This window comes from Acanthopagrus latus, chromosome 21 (assembly GCF_904848185.1).
Source record: "Acanthopagrus latus isolate v.2019 chromosome 21, fAcaLat1.1, whole genome shotgun sequence".
Classification (NCBI taxonomy): domain Eukaryota; kingdom Metazoa; phylum Chordata; class Actinopteri; order Spariformes; family Sparidae; genus Acanthopagrus; species Acanthopagrus latus.
Window position 1 is genome coordinate 2,489,798 of NC_051059.1, and position 19,714 is coordinate 2,509,511.

Sequence of the window (19,714 nt, forward strand, 5' to 3'; positions counted from 1 at the left end):
CGACCCCGAATGTGAAGCCGCTAAAAAATAAGTTTAAACCAACATACAAACACTGTATATATTAATCTTGTACTCATCTAATTTTACTCAAACATGTTGAATTTGCAAAGTAAAAATATATAATCTATTCTCAAATATACAGAAAGCCAGTTCAGAGATCAGAGGTAATCTCCAAGAATCCCATCCTTCATTAAGAAAATGAAAATTGCAAGAAAGAACGAATGGGCCTTGCACGCCTGCACACATAGGGGCATGAGGCAAACATGGCCCAGCAGCAGGACTTTTAGCTGCTCGACATGCCTCACAAATCTTATGGGAACACTGTGCATAATAATATTCGCAGCACATTTCAGAGTTACAAGGTGCTTCACGGAACTGTACTGTGTAATAGCACACAGTACAAGAAATTAAGCAGATAAAACGCCATAAAATCAGATGCCTAACAAAATACAATACTGGTGCAAAGAGCAGCAAATCATCAACCTTCATCGTGCTGCCATGTCCATGCTGTTGGACCAATATGGTAATATGGCTAGGGGTAGTACATCACTGTTTAAAAAAATATTATTTCTTGCTGCCACAGGGGCTATGAGTGTAAATGAATATTGGCATGTAAATGTGTTTAGTCCAGGACTCTTAACAAGCGTGAAGACGGGGAGACTATGCTATTGGATGCTTTGTCCTTTATTATATTACTCATACCATCATGTCATTCACTCCACTCACACATGCTCACAGTGTCCTGAATTGCTGCCTCATTGATTTCAGCTGTTCCCATCAGTTGTCACATCTATGCAATAGCACAGTGACACACATTCACAGTTATCCTATCATCTTGCTATTGTCTTTTTAGTTGCCCTCAGTTCATTCATGCTGCTGTCTTGCATGCCCCTTCCACCTCCTCATCACTACCCAGTCTTCAACGATGTTACAGCCTCTTTTGATAATAACACAGGGCTCACAGAGGATTGGAGGATATGACATATTAGAGACGCAACACACAATGTCAACAATTAAGCAAGCTTTATTGTATGATTCTCTAAAGAAAAAAAAAACAAAAAAACACAAGAGCATACCAAAGAGGGCTGAAGATCCAAAAAGAACAAAAGATGAGAAGATGTGGGAGCAGCCTTCGTTCCTGCACCTCCCCCTAAACTACAGGAAAACTAAACCTAAAACAAAAGAGACAAAATACCTGAGCTACTGGTAATCTCCAGCCCAAAAGGAAGACAACAAACTACGACAAAACCCCAGCACCTAAAGTGCATGGAGGTTTTAACCCAAACCTTTTTGGAACAACAGGGCAAAAGGTTAGGAGAGAACCCTCCTCACAGGTGTGCTACTGCGTGTATGTGTGATACTCCTCCATGCTCCTGCACTCGCTGCCATTTTATCACCTCCCCTTGTACTAAAGTAGTAAAGACAAACCGCTGTGTAATTCACACAGAAAGCTGGCAACGTGGCTCCTAAAGAGGCGTGACGGTACATGTCATGATGACGACGTCTTTGTGTTTTCATGGTGTTTCCCAAGGTGTCCCACTGTTAATTTAAACCTGCAGACAGTTCATGATCATACGGATGTTGGTTTAATGTGTTATGATTGTGATTGAGATCCTGATCCAACAACGTAAACATAAATTTAACATGACAGATTGCTTGCTATAATAAAAACAGACCAGTTTCCCCATTGGGATTGATGACGTGTAAACATAACTTTCATTAATACTCTTTTTAAACAAAAGGTGCCTTTTGTTTTTTTAAAAAAAAGTATTTTATATCCCTGAAGATATGTAAACAAAATTAAACATCTGCATGCATTGCATAGTAAACATGTCATGTTGGCAGATGTTCAGGACATGAGGTGTGTGCTTGCTGTCTTTTTTTTTTTTTTTTTTAAATACACGTTTCTGGCCAGGTGAGCCTGTCTGCTATCTGTGGTTGAGATATGCCCTGTTGCAGCCTCATAACACACACCTGGGGTGAAGGTTTTAGCATGTGGATGAACCTCCAGCTTTTGCACTGTATGTATGGGCACCATATCGTAATCAGAATCAGAATCAGAATACTTTGTTAATCCCTGGGGGGAAATTGTTTTTGCTCCACATGCTCCGTGCAAAATAGTACAGAAATACAGCATGAGTGGAAACAAGAGCTAAAGAAAAAGATATAAATACACAGTAAAATAGACAAAATGAAATGAAATAAAATATACAATAAAATAATACACTAATAAGTAGACAATCTCAAAATATATACAATATACAGTGAAATAATTAGTGTTATAGATGAAATGAGAATGAGTAATTATAGTTTGTTTGTTTTATTTTCATAAATAGCCATTTAAGTCTGATAGTCAGAGGGAGGAGTTGTACAGTTTAATGGCCACAGGTAAGAATGATTTCCTGTGGCGCTCAGTGGTGCATTCAGGAGCAATCAGTCTCTGGCTGAAGGCGCTCCCTCGTTTGACCAGAGCGATGTGGAGAGGGTGAGAGCCATACTGCAGTATCACCTGCACCTTTGACTGCTGTGTCAGACAGGAGGATGCTGTCAAAGAGTCCAGCTCCACCCCAGCAACGTCACTGGCCTTCCTGATCAGCTCGTTGAGTCTGTTGGCTTTGGCTCCTCTCAGTCTGCTGCCCCAGCACACCACAGCAAACAGAATAGCACTGGCCACCACAGACTCATAAAAACATCCTCAGCAAAGTCTGGCAGACGTTAAAGGAGCGGCGCCTCCTCAGAAAATAGAGGCGGCTCTGTCCCTTCTTGTAGAGGACTTACGATATGCAACGTGACTGCATTTGTAAAAGATGTCCACTGGGCTCCTCTATTGTCATATTGGATACAGTGATGACTGCTAATTTTGGCTGCTTTTTAGCAGGTGTTTGTGGGCTGCTATGGTCTTATACATCTCATAGTGAACAAGTGTCCCACTGTGATGCATCTGTCTCTTTCAGATGCTGAAATAAATGGGTCGGTCCACTGCCTTTAGTTGTAACAGCCTTTGAACAATCTTTGCAGAGAATGGCGGTTTGTTTGAGGTCTGACAGCACAAAACCAAACTACTGAAGAGACAGTGACTCTTTGCTTGCTGCCATATCGCTGTGTTTATGCGGCAACAGAGCAAGTTGAAGAGAAAATTGATTTTCATTTTTTAAAATCTTCGAATCTTCGAAAAAGTGAATTAATCGTTTTATTCCCCCGGCCCTACTTTCCAGGGAGGCTGAGCAGTACAACACCACAATCATTGATGCTCTTTTTTTGAAAATGGAAGCCACCACCCCAGTCTGCCATTCCAAATATCCTGGCCCCAACTTCAGGGTGACATGGATGAATCTTTCTCTGAGTTCTCAGACTGCTGCCGCTGCTGAAGACCCGTTAGTAGGGTTCAGCAGTTCTTCATAGTGTTCTTCTCCCAGCCCGACAGCAACCCCAGTACAGGTCAGCAGTTCACCCTGCCGGATAAACACACCCTGGGCTAAGTCCCGCTTTCCCCCCTAAGTCGTCGGATGATTTGCCAGAACTTCCTTGAGGCTGACTTAAAGTCCTCCTTAACCTCCCCTCACTCCTCACACACACAGGTTTGGCTTCAGCAACTGCTGGAAAAAAAAGTTTGGTTCCAGAACCGGTGCTGTGTGTGGAGGAGAGCCCGGTTATATATAGTTGGTACCTCTCTACAAGGTGATACGTAGGTACTCTTTCTCTTATGTTACTGATTCACGAGGTCTTCAAACCACTCTTAGATTAGTCCCTTCCCTGAGACAGATTTGTCTGGAGAGACCCTACTAAGAGCTCTTTCCTCATAGCTCAAAACATAGCTCCCAAGATTACAGGGACACACAAATCCCTCCACCATGGTGAGGTGGTGATTCTTCGTATTGCGAATATCAAAGATACCAAGGTGTGTGTGTGTGTGTGTGTGTGTGTGTGTGTGTGTGTGTGTGTCTTATTTTTGCCTTTTGTTTTCACGAGTTTCTATTCTTTTTTTAGCCGCCAAGTTTCAATGCCAGTTCAGTCTTTTGTAACTTTGATACCAGTTTTCTTTTTCTTTTTTAAAACTTTTTATTGGTGATAAGATTTACAAAACAAGCCGGTGCAGACAGAACAACAAATGCAAACAAGCATGAGGAGACAAAATGGTTCATGATGGTCAGAAAATACAGATAATAACAAAGAGTTAAACAAGATGTGGTCGGTCAGTGTCCAGAGGGAGTGATTATAGTGATAAGGAAGAGTATATTTAAGTGTGTTTGGCTAATTGTATAAGTGTCATGTATTAGTATTGTGCAGACCGGAGTATGGCTTCTGAGTGGTGGAGAGAGTAAAGGGGAAAGGAGTGAGAGAAAAAGCAAGATAGTGAGAGGGGGAGGGAGGAAGAAAGAGATGAAGAAATACATATAGAAATATATATTTACATACACACATAAATGTATATTTCTATTGATATATGTATATATGTACATTACTAGACAAAAGTTTGGACACACCTTCTCATTTAATGTTTTTTCTTAATTTTCATGACTATTTACATTGTAGATTCTCACTGAAGGCATCAAAACTATGAATGAACACATATGGAGTTATGTAGTAAACAAAAAATGTGAAATAACTCAAAACATGTTTCATATTTTAGATTCTTCAATGTAGCCTCCCTTTGCTTTGTTGGCAGCGCTGCAAACCCTTGGCCTTCTCTCAGTGAGCTTCATGATGGAGTCACCTGAAATGGTTTTAACTTCACAGGTGTGTCTTGTCAGGGTTCATTTGTGGAATTTCTTGCCTTCTTAATGGGGGTGGGACCGTCATTTAAACCGTCAGTTAAAACCATGAAGCGCGACGACGAAACTGGCTCACATGAGGACCGCCCCAGGAAAGGAAGACCAAGAGTCACCTCTGCTGCTGAGGAGAAGTTCATCTGATCAGGCCTTTGTGGTCAAATAGCTGCTAAAAAAACACTACTAAGAAAAAGTAACAAGCAGAAGAAATGTGTTTGGGCCAAGAAACACAAGGAATGGACATTAGATCAGTGGAAATCTGTGCTTTGGTCTGATGAGTCCAAATTTGAGATCTTTGGTTCCACCCGCTGTGTCTTTGTGCGATGCAGAAAAGGTGAACTGATGGTCTCTACATGCCTGGTTCCCACCGTGAAGCATGGAGGAGGAGGTGTGATGGTGTGGGGCTGCTTTGCTGGTGACACTACTGGGGATTTATTCAAAATTGAAGGCACACTGAACCAGCATGGCTACCACAGCAACCTGCAGCGACACGCAATCTCATCCAGTTTGTGTTTAGTTGGACCATCATTTATTTTTCAACTGGACAGTGACCTCAAACAACACCTCCAGGCTGTGTAAGGGCTATTTGACCAAGAAGGAGAGTGATGGAGTGCTGCTCCAGATGACCTGGCCTGCACAGTCACCTGAGCTAAACCCAATGGAGATGGTTTGGGATGAGATGGACTGCAGAGTGAAGGCAAAAAGGGCCATCAAGCGCTCAGCACCTCTGGGAACTCCTTCAAGACTGTTGGAAAACCATTTCAGGTGACGACATCATGAAGCTCATCGAGAGAATGCCAAGAGTGTGCAAAGCAGTAATCAACGCAAAGGGTGGCTATTTTGAAGAATCTAAAAGTTATCTAAAAGAATCTAAGAGTTATTTCACACTGTTTTGTTTACCATATAATTCCATATGTGTTCATTCAAAGTTTTGATGCCTTCAGTGATGATCTACGATGTAAAGAGTCATGAAAATAAAGAAAAAAACATTAAATGAGAAGGTGTGTCCAAACTTTTTACTGGTAGTGTGTGTGTGTGTGTGTGTGTATATATATATATCCACACATACACATACATATATACGTACACGCCTACACAAACATATACATAAAGCCTGGGGTGATCATAGTCATATTCAGTCTTACTGCTATATAATATCATAATAATGATAATAATACAAATATTTATGATATGATAGTAATAGTAAAAACAACAATAATGACATATTGTTATATATATTATTATTATTATTATTATTATTATTATTATTATTATTATTATTATTATTATTATCATGATTATTGTTGTTATTATTATTGTTATACAAAACTGACGAGACAATGAGTCTTATAGGCAAATGAATATAGTATAATAACACCTGCAATGATGATGAAAGATTCACATCTGGCAGTGAGGAGTAGGACTACACATAGCAGTCAGAGATTCAAGCAAGAACTGACCCACAACACCTCAAGCCCCCCAGCAGCACAACCAGGGACCCATCTGGAGTCAGGCATGGCGAGACAGCAAATGAATGTCAGATATCCCCCTTCAAGGTTTGTTCGTTTGTTTGTTTGTCTGTGGGTTTTGGAGCATTGGACCACTCCCAGGCTCTAAGGAGGGTGCTGGCCCAACTGTCCTCTCCATGTTGGACCACTCTCTGTCATGGTTCAGTGTGTTTTGTTTTATGTTTTGATGTTGTCATGGTTCTGTGGCTTGTGTCTTATGTTTTGATTCCTCGCCCTCTTGTGTCCTTTCAGTGTCTCCTGTGTTCTTCCTTATGTGCTTTCCCCTCTTGTGCATGTTTGTCTCCCCCTGTCTGCCAGTATTGTTTCCTCTGTGATTCCCCTTCATTATCTCACCTGCTGCTCCACCTCACCTGTTCCTTGTCTCGTCATTAGTGTCTGCGTATTTAGTCTCTGCCTTCGCTCTTTGTGAGTTTGTTGCTTCTGTCTGTTGTTGCTGAGTTCTTTGTTTTTCTGCTTGTGGTGATTTCTGTTTTTTCCCCATGTTTTGTTACTTTCCCTTTTTCTCTTTTTACTAGTTTGTGTAACTAGCTCCCTTAGTTTTCTTTGCATGCAGCTTTTTGTCAAAATAAATCTTGTTTTTTGTTCTTCCTTATCCTGCCTCCTGTTTTGGCAGGCCATTTAGGAGGGAGTCTGTCCAATGAGGAGGGACTGTCTTTGTAATGTTTGCTTTTTTTTTTTTTTTTTTTTTTTTTTAATGGTGATGAAACTGGGAGCAAAGATGGACTCAACTAGCATTGAAACCTGTCATATTAAGAATCTGCTGCCTGTAATTTGTGAACCACATGGGAATCAGACAGTGTGTCATCCATTCTGCCTGTTGTTTTGGCTTATTCTTTATCATCTTGTTGCACAGACTATTGCTGTGTCCCAATTCAGGGTCTGCACCCTTTGGAGTGTGCATCTGAAGTGCACTTATGTCACAATCCTGTGCAAAGGCTATGCCAATTCAAAGGGTCCTCCAAATGCACCCTGCTTTTACCTGTTTTTGAAGGCTGCACCACTACTACCCTTAACGGCTATAAATGGCCCAAGATTCATTGCAAACCCAAAAAAAGAAAGAAGAGCAAAAAACATGACGTCACGTGGTGACGTGGTGACGTCACGTATTGGCTGGAGTTTTTTTTTTTTTTTTTACACTTGAACATCCAACACCAGACATGTTAAACTTCAAGGGACCTTAAAACCTCAATATCAGTTAAAATATGTTGGTAATGCTCAGATTGATGCCTTTGAAAGTAAAGCCTTAAAAGCCTTCACTTGCAAACAGTAGACGTTCAGACTTTTATCTTATCTTATCTTATCTTATCGTGAAAAGTGGATATGTTATAGACTATTTTTATGTCATGTACATAAATGGATCAAGAGAACAGCTTCATATCAGGCTGTGATACCTGCTTTATTTCCAGACTGTAAAACTGTAAAGTCTAGTTAAACGTTTGAATTAAGAGCTAAGTTTAGGAATGTCCTTATCATGACATTTTTGTTATATTAGAACGCTTTGTCAGGCTCGGACAAAGGAGAGAGGACTCAGATGCAGCATGGCAGAAGTAATGTCAGGTTTTATTGACTGACTGCAACTCTTCAATGTGAATGACAAATCAATAGGCTATGAAATGCTATGAGGACAAACAGGACACACAAGACAAAAAACAAAGAACAAAAAAACGCTCCAGAAGGAGGAATCCTTTAGCTATGAAACTTAAATAGAAAACAAAATCATTCCGAAGAGGGCAGCACACAGGCTATAAAACTCGCTACTCTGAAAACTACAAAAGGTACAACAAAAAGTGCTCCATGAGGAGGAAAACAAAAGGCTATCAAACAGCAATTCTAATAAATCAAACACTAACCAGAAAATTACAAACTCAAAATCACTCATCCAAAGAGGAATAGTACAGAAAATAAAACTTGGCAATACTTAAATGTGACAAAGGCAAGACTGTGAAACAGGGCTTCAGTACACATCAGAGGACGAAATACTTCGGCGACGCAGACAGGGGAAGACAAAGACTTTATACACATGAGGAAGGGGAACACAGGTGAAAACAATCAAGGATCAGGGATGATGTCAGACCGGGGACACAAGAGGAAGGGCAAGTGACCTGAAACAAGAAGAGTTACTTTTCAAAATAAAACATGAAATTCACAAGACAAAAAACCCAAGACAGGACATCCCTCACTGCGATGTGACACCCTTTTGTCTGTTGACATAACAAAAAACACCTTTTACATTTAATTTTGTTTTAAGGAGCAAACAGAACAATTCATTAAACTCAGATGTCAGAACGATCATCTTTTCACAGGAGCCAAACATTCTACTGCGGCTGGATGGAAGTGACAATAATAAAAAATAAGCTGCCCATTTGTCAGTACTTTATATCACTTTTTGTAGATCTTTGCATCCCTGTGTCAACGTGATCTTATGTTAACCTTTTCTCTTGCTTCTCTATGTGTTAAGAACAGTACTGGTCAGTACTTGTCTATTCAATTTAATATTTACAACTTAAGCACAATATATAATGGGGTTGGCAAATGGCTTCAAGTTGCTACTGGGCAAGGACAAGAAGTGACTGAAGTTTCGCTTTTATTATCAAAAATCAAAATCAAGCTGCCTGCCATTATGTACAGTAACAGGCTGAGCAGGAGTCCCTGGCAGTGCTGCTGGGCTGGATGGGATGCCACAGTAAAGACCCTGGTGTCAGTGGGGTGGTACTCGGGGTGTTTGGGGGTCCAGTCTCCTCTGCTCTGTCCCACACATCGTCCATCAACTGGGTTTGCAGGGCTGACTCAACCAATGGCTGTCATGTTTTTTTTTTAAGAAAGGGGCACAAATTATAATTTCACAATATAATTGAAATAAATCATAACAGACAAAACTATCTACCAGACACTTTAATTAGGAATAATGCCTTTAAAATTATGTTACGTGCCGACAACAGATGGTTGTGATTAACCTCCTCCACAGACAGCTGGTCCCCCTCATCCTCCAGCATGTCATCCTGCAGCTCATCCTCTGGGGGCACGATGTCACCTGCCCCCAGGCAGATGTTATGCAGGACGACATATTACTGTTGTGACCTGAAATGAAAAAACAGTAAATATTCATTCTTTTTGATTTACCCTTCTTAAATACAAACAAACAAAAGACTCCTGTTGAGTGATGACATACTTGAGGCACAAATGTGTGGTGCACCTCCAGCGCTTGCAGGAAGATGGACCTGAACCTGGTCTTCATCTTTCTAAAGGGACGCTCAATGATGGCGCGTGCCCTGGAATGATGGCCATTGAAGTGTTGGGCTGCCACACCTTGCACCGGCTGCTTGTAGGGAGAGATGAGGGGGAGTGAATGTTGGAGGCACGGTTACCTATCGTCTGCGAGGATGAAGTGCCCTGGAGAAGGGTAGATAGCCCACCTGTACAGTAGACTGTGCCGGACTACTTTAGAGTCATGCACCGACCCCGGCCAGCCCCACGTACGTGTCTACAAAGCGGTCCTGATGGTCACAAACTGCTTGCAGAATGATGGAGAACAGTTTCCTGCTCTTGTAGCAGTGACCATCAGGGCCACTTGGTGGCTTGATTCTGACATGGCGGCTGTCGATCACTCCAGCAGTGTTTAAAAACCTCTGTGTCCAGCCAGCCCTGCAAACCCATGAGTTACTGCCGCCAGGTCTTCAGCGGTCTTTGGAAAGTGGACGACAATCCACTTATCAGTCTAACCAGGGTTCTCAATCTGGTTTGATTCAGGGCTAAATATTCTGATATTTATTTGAGGTCACAGTTCTTTAGCTATTAATCAACTGTTAAGGTTATATGGCAGCCGATCAACAGTTTATATGTCTTACATTAATGTATGTTGATTACCCTTGACTGTTATAATATATATAATATTAATATAATGTTAACAATGCCATGAGGGACACGGCCACACTGGTGGCACAAATGGGACCGTGAGTAGCAGGGGTGGACTGGGACAAAAATTTGGTCCTGGACTTTTTGGTCCAGACCGGCCCACTACAATCCGCATGCAGATATTGTGCCAGCTCGCCTTGTTGATGTACATACAAACACACAAGCTCTTAATTACACCTCTATACTAAACAATATCCCTTTATATTCTGAAACCTTGAATAAAATAAATGATAACTACAGTGTGTTGCTCACTTGCTTTTAAGAATGTTATGTATCTTTGTGTTCCTGGGGACAGGTGTCCTTCTCCTGTGTGGTGGGGGAGGCACTGTTTCCCTGGTGCCTTGCCCATTTTTGCTTTCCAGGTCAGGTCCAATCCAGGTGCACATGGATGGGTCTGATTGCCTGGGAGAGTATTTAAGGAGAAGATTCCAGGGCCTCCTCTCTCTTTTCCCTCCCTGCCTGCGATGACAACTGCCAACAATTCTTCTGAATTATTTCTTGCTCACTGGGCTGCTTGGGGTCTCTGGTGAGATCATCCCCACAGGAGATGATGTACTGGGCCTGTCACCTATCACAAACCTGGACATGAAAAGTAGAGGAATAGTGTGGAATAGGTTAAGTTTGAACAGGATTACATACACATAATGAGTCTGCATGCAATCAGAGCTTTGGCTAGTTGGCTAAAGTATGGAGAACAACAGTATAATGATCTGAAAAATGGACAAACACTAATTTCATTTTAGAAAGACAATACAGCTCAACATAACGTATAGACAGTGAAGCATGACACAGGAGGAAATTCTTGTGATTTGTGTACTGCATCATGGGTTCATCATATGTATGCAGATGTTTTTATTGTAACAGTAGTTAATCAGTGTTTTGTTAATTTTAAATGTCTAATGTTAAACTGTTGAAAGGACAATAAACCATAAACACTGACTGAAAAAATATGTAAAGCATACATATTTGTTAAGTTGTTAGCTCAATGTCCTTCATGATCAAATTGGAGTGTGGGCATGAAGAAAGGTGCATGTTGGCACTTTAATAAAAGCAACTAATCAATAAATCAGGATAATGTATAAATATGGTTATTGTTTCCAATACTTTAGATAAGTAGATTTAGTTGCAGCACACCACACCATCCAGAGTTTGCTATTTATGTCATGTAAAGTTCATAGACAGTTAAGCAAGTGTTCTGAACCATTTATTTTAATGAATGTTTATCGACACCATTCTAGAAGGCACATACCTGCTTACCACAGTGTCACTACCTCCTGCACCATAAGGGCAGTCAGTGGTAATGGGAGCCTCACTCTCTTCAGACTCACTGTCTGACTCACGTGAGGGACGCACTGCTGAAGCTGCAGCAAACATCTGCGTAATTGTGTTACTTTGGGCCAGGTATTCTTTAAGGCAGGAACACACCGGCCCAACCGTTGGATGTCTGAAGCGTTTGGAGAGTCTTGGACGAGGTCGGGAACAAATATGTTTGGTGTGTTCAGCTGTGTCAGAAGCTTTCGGGGCCGTGCGGGCGTTGTCTGCTCCGACTGAACATGCAAGGTCCGAGGAAGAAGGCCGTCGGACGTCTGAGCCATTGGGTTCTTTGAATGGCGGTGTGCTAGCAAATCAGTGCAGTGTGTGGGAGGGGCGGAATACTGTGTGCGCGCTGGTTTTCTGCACACTCTATTCTGTCATTCCCCTGTAATGAACCAACAAGAAGTAGAAGGCAGCATATGACTTGGCATGTTCTGATGGGAGTTCAACCCTGTATATGACACACAGTTGAACATCTTAACAGACAGAGTGTCTCTCCTGGCAAACATCCCCTCACTCATGGTGCCAACATTTCATCATCTCTGTTACTCATCACAATTTACCCACAGAACAACCGGTGTGCATTCACCTGCAAGCATCTTAAACATCATCTTATTCCAAAACACATTCATGAACCATAATTAACCATAAACAATGACAACAACAGAATACCTTGTGTCCTTGTGCCACAGTCCACACGGAGCTCTACACCTTGTTTTCATGCTTTGCAGTCCTGGCACGAGACTAGTTGTTATGTCCGTTCAGGACAAATTAATCTGTGTTCGTTTGGTAATGCCTCGCTGCATGTTTAGTATGCAGCTGTTTTTAAATTTAATTAATAATTTAAAGGCCACCCGCTTATTGCATCTCGCGCAAGCGCAGAATGTACACGCTGCTGTGGAGTTGGCAGCACGTTGAAGCGTTGTGTTTCAATGCAACTTTTCTGCCGAATGGGTCAGAGAAGAGGCAACAGAGCGGTCGGATAAGGCAGTTGGACGTCTGGGCGGTGTGTGGGGGCCTTTAGACAGACAAGCCACTGGGCCAATCGTCACCTCTCTGCTGTGTCTGCACCTGAGCACTGTGGGCCGAGCCGATGCATGTCTCTCTCCCCGGGCCGGGAGAGTTACAGTAGTAACCAAGGCAAGGTGAGGCATGGCAAAAAAATAAAATAAAAAACGGCCGTCCATCGGCCCATTAGTGACCGACCCACTGGGAAAAGTCCCGGTATTCCCGATGGCCAATCCAACCCTGCATCCACCAAATACAAAGTCCTGGTTATCTGTTGTGGAGTATTTGTAATTGCACAGCTTCTGTTCTGCTGAAGCTTTATTATTACCTTGTGGTAATAACAAATAAGGTTGAATCTTTTGACATCTTGTAAAGTTAACTCAAAATTACATGTTGTAGTATCGATAAGAGTATCGATAAGTCTCGGTACCGATAAGGAGTATCGGTATTGGTATTGATAAAATCCTAACGATATACATCCCTAGTGGTGACAGATGGTAAGGTTTGTGTTTTATTAGCAGATCATCAGTCAGAAACATTTGGTACATCATACATTGGTTGAACAGACTGTATACTTCCACTGGTTCCACTGCGTTGAGAATCTACTCCGTTGCAGCTCCGGCAGTCCAGTCCTTTTCATAGCAGATACGCAAGGCTTCTCTCTCTGTCAGATGCCAAGGCACGACACATTAATTCAATCGATATCAGCACAGAGCAGACAGGAAGTCAGACACCAAAACAACAACATAATATCTAGTTAATTTTCATAATAAAATACAAAGAGACAAATCTAATCACTTCTTCTAATTCTTTGGTTGTCAACACTTGTTGTTGTTGTGTTTATAACAGATAGCTATGTAAACTGCTGTCGCACGTGATTATGTAATTATCACAGGAACTCCTCGGTCTGGCGACTCCAGTTGTCTGGCAGTGCTGCACCATGTTGCATTCAAAATGGAGCTGGTGGAAGGAGCTGTGCTAGATATGCATGCAACCAATATAATTCTGGGGTAAGCCTCTCTTTTGATTTCTACCTCCAGATGTGAGCCTTGAGCTGCCTTTTCCAATAGCTCTGACAATTCTGGTGAAGGAGGTTGTATGCACTAAAGCACATTTGTCAAGTAGAGAGCAACACTGTTGCTAGGCTACCGCCTCCTGGCCTGCTGGATTGATTGGTTTGGAAAAAGTACCTCCCTGTCTCCCCATGAAACCAGTAAGGGCCACCTGCTACATGAATTTGCATCCCACTGAGCAGGGGTGTCGTTAGGAGTGCAAAACTGTCTTAAACTGTCAGTTACCTTGAAAAAGTAATCTCATTACTGATCACTAATTGCTCCTTTAAGAAGTACAGCCAGCACAGAGTGTACAGTGTGTCACTGCGTGGTGTTACATGTGAGTTGTCCTCATGCTGAAAACATGACTTCACTCTTCACTTCCTGAGACACAAGACAAAAGCAAAAGTATTACTAAGGAAGGATTTACTAAGGAATATCGTTCTCTTTCCGCTTAATCCGTGAGGGTCGCGGGATGTTGCCATTTCCCCCCTAAGGGGCTGCGGGGCTCACTGAGGCCAAATCCAGTTTCAAACAATGGGCCAGGATACACCCTGGATGAGTTGCCAGCTCTTCACAGGACCCTCACTGATGGCATCTGCACATCAGGAGCAACTTTAGGGTTCAGTATCTTGCTCAAGGATGCTTCTACATGTAGCTCAGTTCCACCCACGGGGGCCAGGATTCGAACTTGTGACCTTCTGATCACCAGTCCACCAGCTCTACCCACTGAGCTGACAAAAATAATAGTAACGCACAGTGACTTGAATAAGTAACTTTAATCTGATTACTTGTTTGGAAATATCAACGCTGTAGATCAGTCTTTACTGAAAAAAGTGGTCAGATTAGAGTTTACTGGCATCACTGAGTCTTTTTGTATTGGGGTCTGTTTGAAAATTGGGCTGTTAGAGATGCAATTTTAATGTAGTTTGAGAGGGGAAGGAAGGCCAAACGTTGGGGTCGTCATTGTCATATTTTAATCACAAATAACGCTAATTTTCCCTCACTACTCCTACTAAGTAATGTTTCTGTTAACGATATCATAGCCTGTAATAAGACCTGTGCTGTGTGCATAGGCTATTAGAGCAGGTAGAACATTCCCTATTATAATTTCTTCACTTCCTTGTCTATCTGCATTAGGCCTACAGGAGGCTTTTTTTTCACAAACCTGAGCTGATGGAAGTGTTATCAGGGGGGAGGGGGAGATGATGTCTCACCCTCCACATCTTGCTCTGGCTGCGTCTTTTTGTTTCCAAAGAACCTCCATCTATCCATAATAACTAACTACTATAAACGCTGCAACGGTACTAAGCAATAGGCTAATAGACGGGCTCTGGCAATATCAGTGATGCACAGAGGGGGAAAGAATAACACTGATGTTGAATTTGCAACACATTATTCTGACTGATATGCCATAAGGAAAGCAAGGTCAGCTTCTGCGCAGTTTGCGTCGGTGGCAATGTTGCATTAGTGGCTGCTGGCCATTCGATATGCAACCACATAAAAAACCTCTGGGGCTATTTTCATCATTAGACAATTACATTTGATTATTTATTTATTTATTTTTTTGCGGCACAGAGATCCGGGGCTATTCCCAAAACGTCTGGGGCTATTGCCTCGAATGTCCAGGTCTAACGTCGCGCCTGCCACTGAAAAAGACAAATTCCAATCCCAGCACTACAGAGAATGCCAGTGGCTGAGGAGACATATGTATTAACCATGTTTTTCCATGCAGGCATATCTCCACATCAGTCCATCCCACTGGGTGCTCCGCTTTTCCACTTGCCAGGTCTAAGGAAATACTCATCCACGGGTTTCTGATACTTTGATGCTGTTCCATAGTTGTATGTTAATCAATCTGTCTGAAGATCCAGTGTCCAAAATGGCAGAAATGGCAAAAGTGTATTCGAGTCACTTTTTTTCCTCTGCTGGTTATTATGTGTTTGGCCCAATTTGTCTTTCTCCAGCTCTTGTCCCAGTGTGACCAGCTTCTCTACTGTGGTGACCCCACAACTTCTTCGGTAATGTCTGGCATTCAGTGGCAGCTTAAGTGTTGGGAGTGTCGGTTGGTCCTTAGAAGGGGAGGTTTGAACTGACGCACTGGTTAGTCCAGACATTCAGAGACTTTGGTTTTTCACAGTGGACGCGTCACTCATCAGAGGAAACAGCACCACCTGAAGCAAGCAGAGGCAGCGTCATGTCTGAGTCTCCACAGAAATCCATGTCCAATAATGAATGATTTTATTTGGAGAGCCATAGTTTTGTTGAGGTTACTTTATCATTCCAGTGTCTAATACAGACATTTCTGTATCAGGTCCTATCTTTAGTCCATGTGAGGGATTCTCAAAGATGCCTGCGCTGGAGCCATTGTTTGCCAACACACACAGTTCCAGTTTTTTTTTTTTTTCAACAAAGACAAAGTCACCAAAATACAATGTGTTTTTGTTTTCTCTTCCTTCGTCCTTCCTGTAATTGCTCAGTGAGTCTCTTTTTATTGTTTATCTTTATTGTATTTATTTATAAAGACAAAGAGAAAAAAAGTTGTTGTTTTTTTTGTCTCATTGAATTTTTTGTTTTACAACATAAATTGGTATTTCAGTTAATCTGAGTTATTTTGTTGTTGGGCACTATTTTTTCCATAATGTTTGCTTTCTGGCTAATAGCTAAGCCAAATGGTTCAATCAACTGATTGGACTAGTTTTTAGCAGCACAATTACATTTAAATCCATTATCAAAATCAAACACCATGGTGAACAGATATGCTCAAAACACACACGCCCCTGAATGCATTTCTGAAACACACACACAAAAAACCCAAGAAGACAAAGAAATACAGATAAAACTAACAGTTTCTGTGAATGCTGTTTTTGGTCGTTCATGACAACACACGTGAATATTGTGGAATTAACATGACACAGAATACCTGGGCAGATTGAGTGAGAGGAAGACTTGTTTCTTTCCCACACTCGCTGGCGTCAGATGCCATACTGGAGGCTTAAGCTCAACAGAAAAGTAAGGAGCTGAACTTACCTGAATGCAGGTAAATCAGAGCCAGATAACTGGTTGACAGGGCTGGTGGGTGTGTTGAAGTGAGTGTCAGTGGACCTCTCCTTGTCCAACATCCCTCACAGCAGGTGCACATGAACAAGTAAACACAGATTTGTACGTTCTGGAATTTATTGTATCTCCTGTTTGTGCTTTTGTTAATTTCAAATGTTGAAAATAACATAGGCACAAACAGGATATAATTATGTTTATTTATAATTACAATAAATATAATTATAATATAATTGGATGTCTTTAATGTGTCTGACAGGGGAACAGCAGGTTTGGACATCCCATCAGTCAATGCACTGTCACAGAGTTGGTGTTTGCAGTTTAGACTGTGAAGCCCTGGAAAGTTCTCATAGCTCAGAACTACATTTACATTCCACCTGAATTATTCATATTTTCAGCCCAGTTGAGGGCACTGTCGTTTTCAAAGACAGTAAGTTCATCAGCCTACCTAATTACCTATTGAATAAATAAGTAGCACAAGCAGAGGGAGGATGTTTATAATTTGCTGGGTGACACCAGAGCTTTTTTAAATTTTTCCACATGATCTTGTGTTTCGAAACTTCTTCATTCCCTCTCTTTGCCTTTTTTATGTAAGAAACTCTAAGGCAAGTTTATCAATTAAATGGGAAACAAAAGAACATGCTGCATGATGCCAAATTAATAAAACAAATCTGTTGTGGTAATTTTCCATGCTTTATTGCAAGATAATATTATGTAAAAAGGCTGGATATGTTAAATAGCCCAGCAAATCCAGATTACAACAGTATAATAGAAACTGTATTAATCACTGAACTAACTTTACAAATATTTCACAGTGATTTATTAGTGTCCCTTATTGGGCCTCAAGGGATGAGCTATGTAGGTATACCAACAGGTAAACAATGTCTTGGACAGAATCACACATCCCGTTACAGCTGTAAAAGCTGCACTCCGAAGCATTTGAAGCCAGTTAATACTCATGGTATACTGCTGTGGCCCAATTAAAACCTTTTTAGGCTCTTTATGTCAGGAATTTATTTTCCAGTTAATTAACTGAAAGCACTGGTAAACAAGAAAGAGGAATGAGCGAGCAAGAAGAAACATATATTAGTTTTTACCTATAGTGTAGGTATGGATTGTGTAGATCTGCCCAACCAGACCTAACGATGGACAATAAGTCAAAACTTTGGCATTTTTCAAAGACTGAACATATGGATCAAAAATGAATCAACGCACATAATCAAACTCTTTTCTGAAATCATTTGTCTTTTTATTCAATGATAAAAATATACACCAGGGAAAATAGGCTTGATTTTGTCCGTCCTCCTGATTATTCCTCAGTTGATTTATTCATCCATTACCACTCAGAAAAGCTTTGAAAGAAACAGCCTCCTCACTGATTTCAGTCCACCAAAAAGATTTATGCTTAGGTACAAATTTTCATAGAATCACAGAAGTCAGCAAGGTTAAAAGGACAATAAGAGACAGAAAAGAAGTGGATGGGAAGTCTTGTCTGACTTTGAAGTTGGTATGGAACTTGAAAAATTTCAATAATTAACCTGTCACCAGTCTTTGCCTTGTACTGTCCATGTCCCCTACCTGCCACTGCAGCCTTGTCACTTCTCAAAATGGATACCTGTCAGGTGTTTTCATACACATGGACTAGAAATAGTAAAGTCAACAAAAAACCCTTTTTCAATGCAGGAATATGATTAAATAAAATGCAATGCGTTATTTTTTGTTGTGTGGTCCACTTACTGTTCACTACCCAACTTTGCATGCTTGTGGGACTTCTCAGGGGATCCATGCCATTACTAAAGGGCAAGGACATGATACCTCTTAAACATTTTAAAGGCCCTTGAGATAAATTGGTGATTTGTGATACGGTGTGTATATGTATGTATGTATGTATATAAACTCTATTTTAATTGATCATAGTTGTCAAGGCAGATTTCTTGTCAAGCCAGAGTAAAAAACAAATAATTGAAAAAATAATTATTAATTTTACTACTGCACCCATATTGAACAGTGGGCTAACCACTAAGTACTTTGGTGGATGAACCAACAAGTCCAGGCCCCCTGAGTGTTTGGGGCAACATGTTCTCTCTCCAAGCTCGTAAAATACAACAGCTTGTTTAGTGGCCTTAAGCTTAAAACTATTCAGTAATTTAGCAATGATACATAAAGTATGCAACGTCCAGTGAGGCTTCCAAAACAAAGCCTGATGACAAATAGTTCACATATGACATATTAAGACTTTTACACTGCTACAAACATTGTCATAGCGTGGTTTTGGCACAGAAACGTCTTGGTTAGGTCTAGGCTTAAAAACAACTTGGTTATGTTTAAGTAAAAAGATCATAATTCAGGTTGAAGGAACATTATGTAACCATTTCACCGTAAATTAACAGCTGCAAAATCATTTTAATGTAACAGTGACTTGTAATAGAGGGAAGGGTGTCTCTGTCTCAGCCACTCGGTCCACCAGTCCTTTGTTTCTGTGCTTTTATCTATTATTATTCAAAGTAATCATGTTAATAAAACTGAAAACATCTTTGTGTTATGTGAAAAGTGTATGATTCCTGTATTTATGCTACATGTAGTATATCATAGGCTGTAGACCTAATTGTTTTGATATTTCCCCTACAGTGGATGATTCCCCAGGAGCCCAACATTTTTGGAATTTGCCTTAAAAATTGGTGTTCTTTTTTTAATAACAAGGATCGGCACTGACAGTTGTGATATTGGCTTTCTATTACATGCACACAAGGGAACTGTGAAAGCATCACATTACGAACCATATTTACTTGTAATGCTAGGCAGTGACCTCCAGCAAAAGCAGTAAAGGGTGATGTCAGGTTAATTGTCAGAGTGGTGTGAGTGAGCAGCTCCGTCCTCACTGCCCTTTGAGTGCGGGGATCCTGCGCCAATTCTCTGCATCCTCCTCTGTGTGAAAGTTTCAGATGTGGCGAGGGGTGAACATTTGCAGCAGCTCTGATGTGCCTCTGGAGGAAGTATCAGAGGCGCAGCAGAGGTGAACTGGATCGCAATCACAACACATTATAACAGCATCCATATGATAATAAACAGTCAG